The following is an 11207-nucleotide window of genomic DNA, read 5'->3' as shown; positions in this document are numbered from 1 at the left end:
GCGGTGCCAGGCAACAGAATTCGACTTGCAGGCAGCCATGGTAAGCCACAGTCTTTTGGCTTTTTTAACCCTCATAACATGTGGGAATGGTTTCAAACAGTAGCGCCCTCATTTCCCATACCAAGGACCCATTGGGTTGGCCATTTAAAATGGGTTTGCAGTGTAAAAGGAGGGGCTGGGGTTTCCGGGTTAACATGCAGCACAAACCCAACTACCCCTCCCCCCCACACACACCCAATTCTCTGGGATGATCCCTTCACCCCTCCCCCCCCCACCGCGTGGCTAATAGCAGGGAACATTTCTGTTCAGCAGAGCAGGAACGGGCACCTCTGAATGCCCCCTTAATAAAATCACCCCATTTCAACCAGGTGACCGTGAATGATATCACTCTCCTGAGGATAACAAAGAGAGATAAGGAATGGATGTTGTCTGCATGCCAGCAAACACCGGGACCATACGCTGCCATGCTTTGTTATGCAATGATTCCAGACTACGTGCTACTGGCCTGGCGTGGTAAAGTGTCCTACCATGGTGGACGGGATAAGGCAGCCCTCCCCAGAAACCTTTTGCAAAGGCTTTGGGAGTACATGAAGGAGAGCTTTCTGGAGATGTCCTTGGAGGATTTCCGCTCCATCCCCATACACGTTAACAGACTTTTCCAGTAGCTGTACTGGCCGCGATTGCCAGGGCAAATTAATCATTAATCATTAAACACGCTTGCTTTTAAACCATGTGTAATATTTACAAAGGTGCACTCACCAGAGGTCCCTTGTGTGCCCTCAGGGTTTGGGAGCACGCCTTGGGTGAGTTCGGGGGTTACTGGTTCCAAGTCCAGCGTGATAAACATATCCTGGCTGTTGGGGAAACCGGTTTTTCCGCTTCCTTGCTGTGAGCTCTCTTCATTGTCTTCATCATCATCATCATCTTCCGCGTACCCCGAACCCGCTTCCCTGTTGCGTGTTTCTCCATTGACGGAGTCAAAGCACACGGTTGGGGTAGTGGTGGCTGCACCCCCTAGAATGGCATACAGCTCTGCGTAGAAGCGGCATGTTTGCGGCTCTGTCCCAGACCTTCCGTTTGCCTCTCTGGCTTTGTGGTAGGCTTGCCTTAGCGCCTTAATTTTCACGCGGCACTGCTGTGCGTCCCTGTTATGGCCTCTGTCCTTCATGGCCTTTGAGACCTTTTCTAATATTTTGCCATTTCGTTTACTGCTACGGAGTTCAGCTAGCACTGATTCGTCTCCCCATATGGCGAGCAGATCCCGTACCTCCCGTTCTGTCCATGCTGGAGCTCTTTTGCGATCCTGGGACTCCATCACGGTTACCTGTGCTGATGAGCTCTGCGTGATCACCTGTGCTCTCCACGCTGGGCAAACAGGAAATGAAATTCAAAAGTTTGCGGGGCTTTTCCTGTCTACCTGGTCAGTGCATCTGAGTTGAGAGTGCTGTCCAGAGCGGTCATAATGAAGCACTGGGGGATAGCTCCCGGAGGCCAATAACGTTGAATTCCATCCTCACTACCCCAATTCCGACCCGCAAAGGCCGATTTTAGCGCTAATCCCCTCGTCGGAGGTGGAGTAAAGAAACCGGTTTAAAGGGCCCTTTAAGTCGAAAGAAAGGGCTTCGTCGTGTGGACGTGTCCAGGCTTAATTTGATTTAACCCTGCTAAAGTCGACTTAAACTCGTAGTGTAGACCAGGCCAGAGTCAGGTCAGAGTCAGCCTCCACAGATTCAGGGAAATAAAGCATGACTGGATGAAGAGTACAGGTCTGAGCTGGTATTGAGGGAATGCTGCCACCCCACAACGTGCTGCTTGCGTTACAGTTGCCCCTTTTTGATCTGAGGGGCTAGTCAAAGTTTGGGACCCTGGAGATGTTCCAGAACTGGTGACAAGCATTTATTTGATGCAATCTTATTTATTTACAATGAATGTACATCATCTTGTGTTTGCTTACTGCACCAAGAACACTCTTTTCATTCCTGACCTGGAAATCTCTCCCCAGGTTTGTTCAGGGTCAGACACTATGCTTTCAGCTTCTCCTTCAGGCTGTCTCGGTCACTCTGCTCCTTGGTGTTCTCCCTTCCCTTCACACGCGTCCTACCTAAAACAATGCTTAGCTAAAGCTCCTAGGTAAATTCACATACTCCTTTTGCCTTAGGTGGGGGCCTAGCTTTACACCTACCTTAACTGAAGGGTGCAGTCACACCCATCAATCTCAATGAGTTTTTAACTCAACCCATCATAAAGTTTCACCCAGCTCATAACACTACACAACCACCAACTGGTTGCTAACTCTTCCAATTTTACCTTAACTTTTGCACTATTTTATGTTTGTAGTAAAGCACCAGCACGTGAATTACATGTTTGTATAAGAGGGTGAGCTCTGTTTTTTTTTTTTTTAAAACAAGGGTAACTTTCTTACTCTGTGAGTTGTGGAGAGAAGCTTGCAGTGGGGACCTGATTCCATCTTAAAACCTCAGACATTAGAAAACAAAGAACCCCCCATCTATCTTTTTAATCAAACTTGCAATTCTTAAGGCGATCTGATTTTCCATTCAGTTTTGAATGCTGAGGGATGGCAATATTTAAATTCACAGCTGCACCAAACGGCTTCCAGGGGATATATGCAGGACCTAAGCCTTGTGCTCGGCCTTGGGGCAAACTTTGGTCAGATTTATCCTGGTGGTCGCATGTGAGCTGGAGCTGTTAGGCATATCACCCCTCATAACGCAGCCTTGGCAGGGCCCTTGGCCAGGTGCCGGTGCAGCCCGAAGGGAGCCCTGCTGTGGCCTCACCAGCCCAAGGTGAGTGGCGCCAAGTCCGGCGCTTTCAGCGGGAGTCTCCCGCGCCGGGAGCCGGGGTGTGCTCGGAGCCCAAACTGCAGGAGTCCCTGCGAAGCTGCCACGCGCAGCCGGCAGGCAGGTTGCAGCCCCCTGGCGGCAGAGAAACGCAGGGACACGTGCCCCAGCGTCGGGGAGCGGCTTGGCCACTAGGGGGGCGCGGGACAACGAACAATCTCCCCACAAACCCGGCCCCACCCTCCCGAGTGGAACGTTCGGCAGCCCCAGCCCCGCCTCCTTCCGCCCTGTGAGCTGAGGCGGGAGAAGCCCAGGACTCAAAACTCAGCGCAGCGTGCCAGCCCTCGCCTGCGGGTGGGGCCAGCCTCGCTCTGGTGAGGAGGGTGGGGGGTGTTTGTGTGGAGCTGAGGGCAGAGATGTGGAATGACTTAGTTTGGCCGCCCTGGGAGCCCGTCGCGGCTGCGACGTTTTGACGTGTGGAGGGGCGGGGCGGAGCGGACGGTCGGCAACATGGTGGAGTCCAGCTGAGCGCGCGGGTTAGGAGGTAAGTCGTAACTGCTACTGCTACCCCCCCTTCCCGTGCTGGCGTCGTTTATTCAGCGTTTAGCCCCCTCCTCCGGTAGCTGGGCCCGGCTCGTGGCGGGTCTCGCGGGGGGACAGCCCCCTCAGGCGCGCTTCTGCGGCCGGCGGGGCTGTCGGGGGGCGCGGGCTGCCCTTGTGGTGACACCTCCCCCCCCCCCGGCCTGCGAGCCGTGGCCCCGTGTGTTTACAGGAGGTGGGGGCGGCTTGCGCGGAGCTTCTGGGGTGGCGGGGCCCGGGGCCCTGCGCTGAGAGCGCGGCTGTGCGCTGTCCCCCAGCTTGGGCAGCCCCTTGGCGGCTCCCGCCTGGCGCTGCTGGTGCGCAGCTCTCCACGTGGGGGGGCGGGATCATTGTCCCCATTTTACAGATGGAGGAAACTGAGGGGGACTTTGCCTGGCAATCCTGGGGCTCGTGCGGACTCCGCCAGCGAGTGCCGAGTTACCTGTGTGAGAAATCACCTAGGATCTCCAGCAGGCTCCACAATCTGTGCTGTCTTGGCTTCATTGATGCGTATACCCAAGCTAGCTAGCTACAGAGGTGCTCTGTGATGGCAGTGTGGCAGTAGTTTCCCCAGGAATTGAAATTAGGGTGTTTGAGTTTACGGGGGGGGGGTCAGGGCCGATGAGATATATAAAAGAGATATGAATAAAGTAAATGTTTTGTTAGGATAATGCAAATTTAACATAAGGATAATGCAAGTTACACCAAAACACATAACAGGTCTAGATTTCTAAAAAAAATAAATTAAAAAAAATGTATTTAATTTCAATTGACTTTTGAAAAGTAAGCCATCATGGGATAAGAGGGAAGTCCTGGTTAAAATATGGGAAACAAAGGGTAGGAATAAATTATCAGTTTTCAGAATGGAGAGAGATAAATAATGGTATCCCAGAGGAGTCGGTACTGGGACCATTACTATTCAACATACTCATAAATGATCTGGAAAAATGGGTAAACAGTGAGGTGGCAAAATTTGCAGATGATACAAAACTATTCAAGATAGTTAAGTCCCAGGCAGACTGCGAAGAGTTACAAAGGGATCTCACAAAACAGGGTGACTGGGCAACAAAATGGCAGATGAAATTCAATGTTGATAAATGCAAAGTAATGCACATTGGAAAACAATCTCAACTATACATTCAAAATGAAGGCGTCTGAGTTAGCTGTTAACACTCAAGAAAGAGATCTTGGAGTCGTTGTGGATAGTTCTCTGAAAGCATCCACTCCATGTGCCGCGGCAGTCAAAAAAGCAATCGGAATGTTGGGAATCATTAAGAAAGGGATAGATAAGACAGAAAATATCATATTGCCTCTATATAAAAACAATGGTATGTGTACACCTTGAATACTGTGTGCAGATCTGGTCACCCCATCCCAAAAGAGAGATATTGGAAATGGAAAAGGTACAGAGATGGGCAACTAGAATGATTAGGGGTATGAAACCGGAGGAGAAATTAAAATGACTGGGAATTTTCAGCTTAGAAAAGAGACGACTAAAGGGGGATACGATAGAGGTCTATAAAATCTTGACTGGTGTGAAGAAAGTGACTAAGGAAAGGTTATTTAATCCTTCACATAACACAAGAACTAGCAGTCACCCAATGAAATTAATAGGCAGCAGGTTTTAAAAAAACAAAAGGAAGTACTTCTTCACACAACATAAAGTTAACCCGTGGAACTCTTTGCCAGGGGATGCTGTGAAGACCAAAACTATAACAGGATTAAACAAAAGAACTAGATAAATTCCTGGAGAATAGGTCCATCAGTGGCTATTAGCCAGGATGAGGAGGGATGCAACATCATGCTCTGAGTGTCCCTAGCCTGTTTGCCAGAAGCTGGGAATGGGCAACAGGGGATGGATCATTTGATGATTCCCTGTTCTGTTAATTCCCTCTGAAGCACCTGGCCTTGACCACTGTCGGAAGATGGGATACTGGGCTATATGGACCATTGGTCTGACCCAGTATGACCATTCTTATGTAAAAATTAATTATAATAATAAAAAATGTTCAGTACAGAAACTCCCCAACATAATGACCTCTCAAGATAGCAACGATGTGAGATAACAACCTTGGCAAATAATGCATTTTAAAAATCTTGGCCTACTAGGAAACATATTTATATAAGTTTCCATTCCCAGTCACAAATCTAGCATTCTGGAGCAAAGTCACTAAAATATAGTCCAACAAACAAATGTTTATTTTATTTAACGTGCCCCTCACTTTTCCCTTCACTGCACCCCACTCACTGGTGTTGTCCTTGGTCAGTGGAGACTCAGAGTTCAGAGGTGCTTTCACGTGAGTACACCTCCCAGGTGGGGGGCAAGAAGGCACCTTGCTCGTTCCTCCAGCTGCTCACTGTTCGCTCAGGCCACGGCTGTTCGTTGTGCCACTGTTCATTCCACCACTCTGTTGCCAGTGGCCCTGCGCAGTCACCTTCTGCTGCCACCTGCCACTGTGACCTCTGTGAATTGGTCTCTTGAGGTTCCACCAGCTCTCAGTGATTTCAGCTGAGCTCTCAGTGGGGGAACCTCGCTGCTAGTGCAGACTGGGCTGTCTCTTATACAAAAACACTCTACCCACAGGAACACTGTCCCCACAGCAGGACTAAGCACTTAGATCAGGTCTAAGTGCAGTGATTTCAGCTGCAGTGGTCACTTAACAGAACAAAAGACTATCTATGGAGCCTAATCAGCTCTGTCTTTAAACAGTGGAGAGGGACAGGTCCCCACCCTCTCTCTTGATGCCCTCAATCAGCACAGGCTAAGTACAGTTCTACTGCCCTTTACTCATACAATAAGAACAACAACATTTCATTCCCCCCCGCCCCCCCCCACACACACACATTCAAGTGCTTTGTAACCCAACCCCAACCAAAATCTATCACTTGGGCAACATAGCTCTGTTTGCTGGATACCTAGGTAGATTAGGTGTGAATGTAAATACAATCTGGTCCTGAAGTCTTTTGCTCCAGCCCCAGCTCATCACTAGCTGTCAGGGAGAGCTCATTTAGACTTCGCTTACAAATCATCATTTGAAATTATTAGGTTGGCCAACATCACCGAAATGAATGCACTGACATTGTCATCAAAAACAACAACTGTATAAGGAAGCTAGTCTATGTTCATACTTTTGAAATCTATTATACTTTTTCAGATACTTTAAAAGCATATACAGTGTATGATAAAATACATGTGTGTATTAATGTTTCAATTTCAATTCAAATTTCCAAACAGTCACTAAATTGGCATGTTTCAGAGTCGCAGTGGTGTTAATCTGTATCCGCAAAAAGAACAGGAGTACTTGTGACACCTTAGAGACGAACAAATTTATTTGAGCATAAGCTTTCGTGGGCTACAGCCCACTTAATCGGATGCATAGAATGGAACATATAGTGAGGAGATATATATACATACAGAGAACATGAAAAGGTGGGAGTTGCCCAACCAACTTTAAGAGGCTAATTAATTAAGATGAGCTATTGTCAGCAGGAGAAAAAAAAACTTTTGAGTGATAATCAAGATGACCCATTTAAGACACTTTGACAAGAAGGTGTGAGAATACTTAACATGGGGAAATAGATTCAATGTGTATAATGACTTAGCCATTCCCAGTCTCTATTTAAGCCTAAATTGATTGTATCTAGTTTGCATATTAATTCAAGTTCAGCAGTTTCTCTTTGGAGTCTGTTTTTGAAGCTTTTCTGTTGCAAAATTGCCACCTTTAAATCTGTTACTGAATGGCCAGAGAGGTTGAAGTGCTCTCCTACTGGTTTTTGAATGTTATAATTCTTGACGTCTGAATTGTGTCCATTTATTCTTTTGCGTAGAGACTGTCCGGTTTGGCCAATGTACATGGCAGAGGGGCATTGCTGGCACATGATGGCATATATCACATTGGTAGATGTGCAGGTGAACGAGCCCCTGATGGCATGGCTGATGTGATTAGGTCCTATGATGGTGTCACTTGAATAGATATGTGGACGGAGTTGGCATCGGGTTTTGTTGCAAGGATAAGTTCCTGGGTTAGTGTTTTTGTTCTGTGGTGTGTGGTTGCTTGTGAGTATTTGCTTCAGGTTGGGGGGTTGTCTGTAAGCGAGAACAGGTCTGTCTCTCAAGATCTGTGAGAGTGAGGGATCATCTTTCAGGATAGGTTGTAGATCTTTGATGATGCGCTGGAGAGGTTTTATTTGGGGGCTGAAGGTAATGGCTAGTGGTGTTCTGTTATTTTCTGTGTTGGGCCTGTCTTGTAGTAGGTGACTTCTGGGTACTCATCTGGCTCTGTCAATCTGTTTTTTCACTTCAGCACGTGGGTATTGTAGTTTTAAGAATGCTTGATAGAGATCTTGTAGGTGTTTGTCTCAGTCTGAGGGATTGGAGCAAATGCGGTTGTATCTTAGAGCTTGGCTGTAGACAATGGATCGTGTGGTGTATCCTGGATGGAAGCTGGAGGCATGTAGGTAAGTATAGCGGTCAGTAGGTTTCCGGTATAGGGTGGTGTTTATGTGACCATCGCTTATTAGCACAGTAGTGTCAAGGAAATGGACCGCTTGTGTGGATTGGTCTAGGCTGAGGTTGATGGTGGGATGGAAATTGTTGAAATCATGGTGGAATTCCTCAAGGGCTTCTTTTCCATGGGTCCAGATGATGAAGATGTCATCAGTGTAGAGTAGGGGCATTAGGGGACGAGAGCTAAGGAAGCGTTGTTCTAAGTCAGCCATAAAAAGGTTGGCATGCTATGGGGCCATGCAGGTACCCATAGCAGTGCCGCTAACTTGAAGGTATATATTGTCCCCAAATGTGAAATAGTTGTGGGTGAGGACAAAGTCGCAAAGTTCAGCCACCAGGTTTGGCATGTAACTAGTTCACAAAACTGGGGGGGGTGTTGGGGAAATTCGGGGGGATGTAGGGAAATCACTGCAGTGTGGCGCATCCTGAAGCACAGAGGTGAAATTACTTGCCTGGTCACCCAGTAGGCCAGAGGCCGCTGGGAATAAACCCAAGACTCCTGAGTCTCAGTCTTTTGTTCTAGCCATTAGGCCACACTGCTGGACCCATGTTCTAAAAATATGTTGGCTAAAGGTCAGCATCTGGTGGTCTCCTCTCATGGTGTTTGTGTTATGAAAGATGAAAAGATCTGTTAGTTCAGTCCACCATGATGCATTCAAACCAGAATCTTTTTAATGCAAAGATTTGTCTAATCTTTCCTTTTAAAATATATATTTTTTTTTAATAAGGAGATGAATCTGTGAGAAGGCCTGATGCAAGTACTATCATCTGTGATGTGTTGGAGCAGAAGTGACTAAACAGAGGAAAGTGCCTTATCCATTAGGCCACTGGGGCCCTGAAGGCCATCAGTGATACTTGTGTGGTCTCAGCTCAGTTTCTTGTGGGACACATGTTGATATTGAAAAACACCATCCAGTTAACTTTGTTAGCATTCTCTAGCAAGGACTGAATGGTCAATAAGAGGAAATGCTGACTTAATTCCGAGATGTGGTCCCTCTCGATCATTTGCCACATTGGTAGGGCAATGTTCAGGAACTTGCATTATTACTGCCTGTACTGTATTCTGGTGGATAAATCAGGATCTTCCATTTATAGAGCTCTCAGATTAGTACCTTTCCGAAACACTCCACTCTCTTAAAGAAAATAACGCACTCCAGAGTAAATATGCAGCTCATATTGTGCAAACTCATTAGTAAACAAAACTTTTACAAACTTTTATCAACACACTTCTGCCATCTTAGACTTCTCTTTTTGCTCTGAATATTTATCCTTATCTGGAATAGTTGCCTTACTGCGGGAGTCTGTAAACATGCTCCTCAGGTGTCCAATGCAGAGTTCACATACACCACCAAAATTGAAGTGGTTACTAAGTTATGTATTTAAGAACACATAAATGAAGTTCAATAACTGATATTCTAGCTATGTCATACTTGTGAATATGTTTAGGTGAATCTTGTCTCTAATAGTCTTTTCTACTTTTCAGATACTTTATTCAAGAGAACTTAAGACAAATTGCATAAATCAAGGTATGTTTTTTTTAGTCTGGTCATGGTGTTTTAGTATATTGCTTTAGAACCATCTAATTAATTTTTTTCATTTTATGGACCTGAAAAATAGGGTTTGTCTAATTTTAAAATGCTTTGTTTCATAGCTTGTCTCACGCTTCACCTAGACCTTACTTAAGAAAAGAGCAGTAGTGTCTTGGAGCAATTATTTTTTTCCAAGGGTCTATTTACCCCTCTCTTAGCATAGATTTTTGGTTTTCTATTCATACAAGGTGGACTGGTTTAACTAAATCAATTTAAACATTTGTTTTTAAATGTAGTTAAATTGGTGCAGACTCCTACATAGACACTTAAATCAGTTTAACCCAGGCTTATACTGATTTAGCTTAAGATGGCAAGGAACTGATTTAACTAAGTCAACGTAAGAAAGGTTTGTATAACTCAATTTATGTTCACAGAGGGTTTTGCACCTGTTTGATTTTTAAATCACACATTTAGTTAAACCATTGCAATATGGTGTGTATATTGGGCCTGTGTGGTGTTCCATTGCATGCTAGAGGAAGAAACTTCAGACTGGGGAAAAATGAATAATATAAATTTAATTGATTACTTTTTATAACTTACTTCTGCTGTGTTTCATTCATGGTTGGTTATGTTCTTAGGTTAGCAGTATAAGTCGACTGACATTCTTTTCCACCTTGCTTTTTTATCAATTTATTGGCTTGCCAGCTTGAAATATTCATATACATGTGCGCGGGTGTAATTTAGGTTTTAAAAGGACTGAGATATCGTTGATGAAACTTGCAGCTGGAAGGTCTCAAACTTAAAACTGAACTTCAGTTACAAAATGTTTCGTCTACTGTGTGGAACCATGGAGAGTGCATATTAGAATACTGGGCTGCTTGTTAAAAGTAAATAAGATTCCTGAGACGAAAAACTTAAAGGTGACTTGCAAAGGAAAAAAATAAAGATTTTGGCCCCATTTTAGCTTCTTTGTAATTTAATGCATATGAATACAGTATATCTGAAAGGTTTTTGTTAGTGTTTTTTCTATTTGATTTTGTACCTGAGAAATTCAGGTCTTATCTACCACTGGTAATTTGGAAACCTAGTGAAACTGGCATCAGGATAGATGGAAAGCTCAGCATCTGAGGCTATGTATACACGACAGCCTATATCAGCATAATTTACGTCGGTTAAGGTGGTGATTAAGCCTCTCCCTTGAGTGAGGGGGCTTTGGCACAGGCAGGGCTTGGCTCCTCCTGGCCAGTGCTCTGGGCCGGAGGGTCTTGGAGTTTCCTCGGATGCCAACCTAGTCAGAGGCAGTGAGGGAAGGAAGGAGCCTGCTGGCCAGGCTGTTCGTGAGCTGAGTGCTCTGACCAGGGGCTGGTTCTCTGCACAGTACAGTAACTCCTCGCTTAACGTTGTAGTTATGTTCCTGAAAAATGCTACTTCAAGTGAAACGATGTTAAGTGAATCCAATTTCCCCATAAGAATTAATGTAAGTAGTGGGGGTTAGGTTCCAGGGAATTTTTTTTTTACCAGACAAAATACTATAATATTTATTTACTTACACACACACACACACACACACACACACACTATAAGTTTTAAACAAACAATGTAATACTGGACACAGCAATGATGATTGTGAAGCTTGGTTGAGGTGGAGGAGTCAGAGGGTGGGATATTTCCCAGGGAATGCCTTACTGCTAAATGATGAACTAGCACTTGGCTGAGCCCTCAAGGGTTAACACAGTGGGTCTCATTTTGTACTGGTGACCGCTTTCACATAGCAAGCCTCTGAGTGCGACCCCC

General features: G+C 45.6%; 1 protein-coding gene across 1 annotated transcript in view; it reads left to right on the top strand.

Annotated features, from left to right (window-relative positions):
- Positions 1-3285: 3285 nt before the first annotated feature.
- CDKAL1 (CDK5 regulatory subunit associated protein 1 like 1) overlaps positions 3286-11207 on the top strand; it is a 645112-nt gene continuing 637190 nt past the window's right edge. Inside the window, exons 1-2 of the mRNA XM_065398726.1 lie at positions 3286-3342; positions 9368-9410. The gene's annotated coding sequence lies outside the window, so the exon portion shown is untranslated. The remainder of the gene's footprint in view (positions 3343-9367; positions 9411-11207) is intronic.

Source organism: Emys orbicularis, chromosome 2 (genome assembly GCF_028017835.1).
Source record: "Emys orbicularis isolate rEmyOrb1 chromosome 2, rEmyOrb1.hap1, whole genome shotgun sequence".
NCBI classification, from domain to species: Eukaryota; Metazoa; Chordata; order Testudines; family Emydidae; genus Emys; species Emys orbicularis.
The sequence above is the reverse complement of the archived record's forward strand: the minus strand, read 5'-3'. Positions and strand labels throughout refer to the sequence as shown.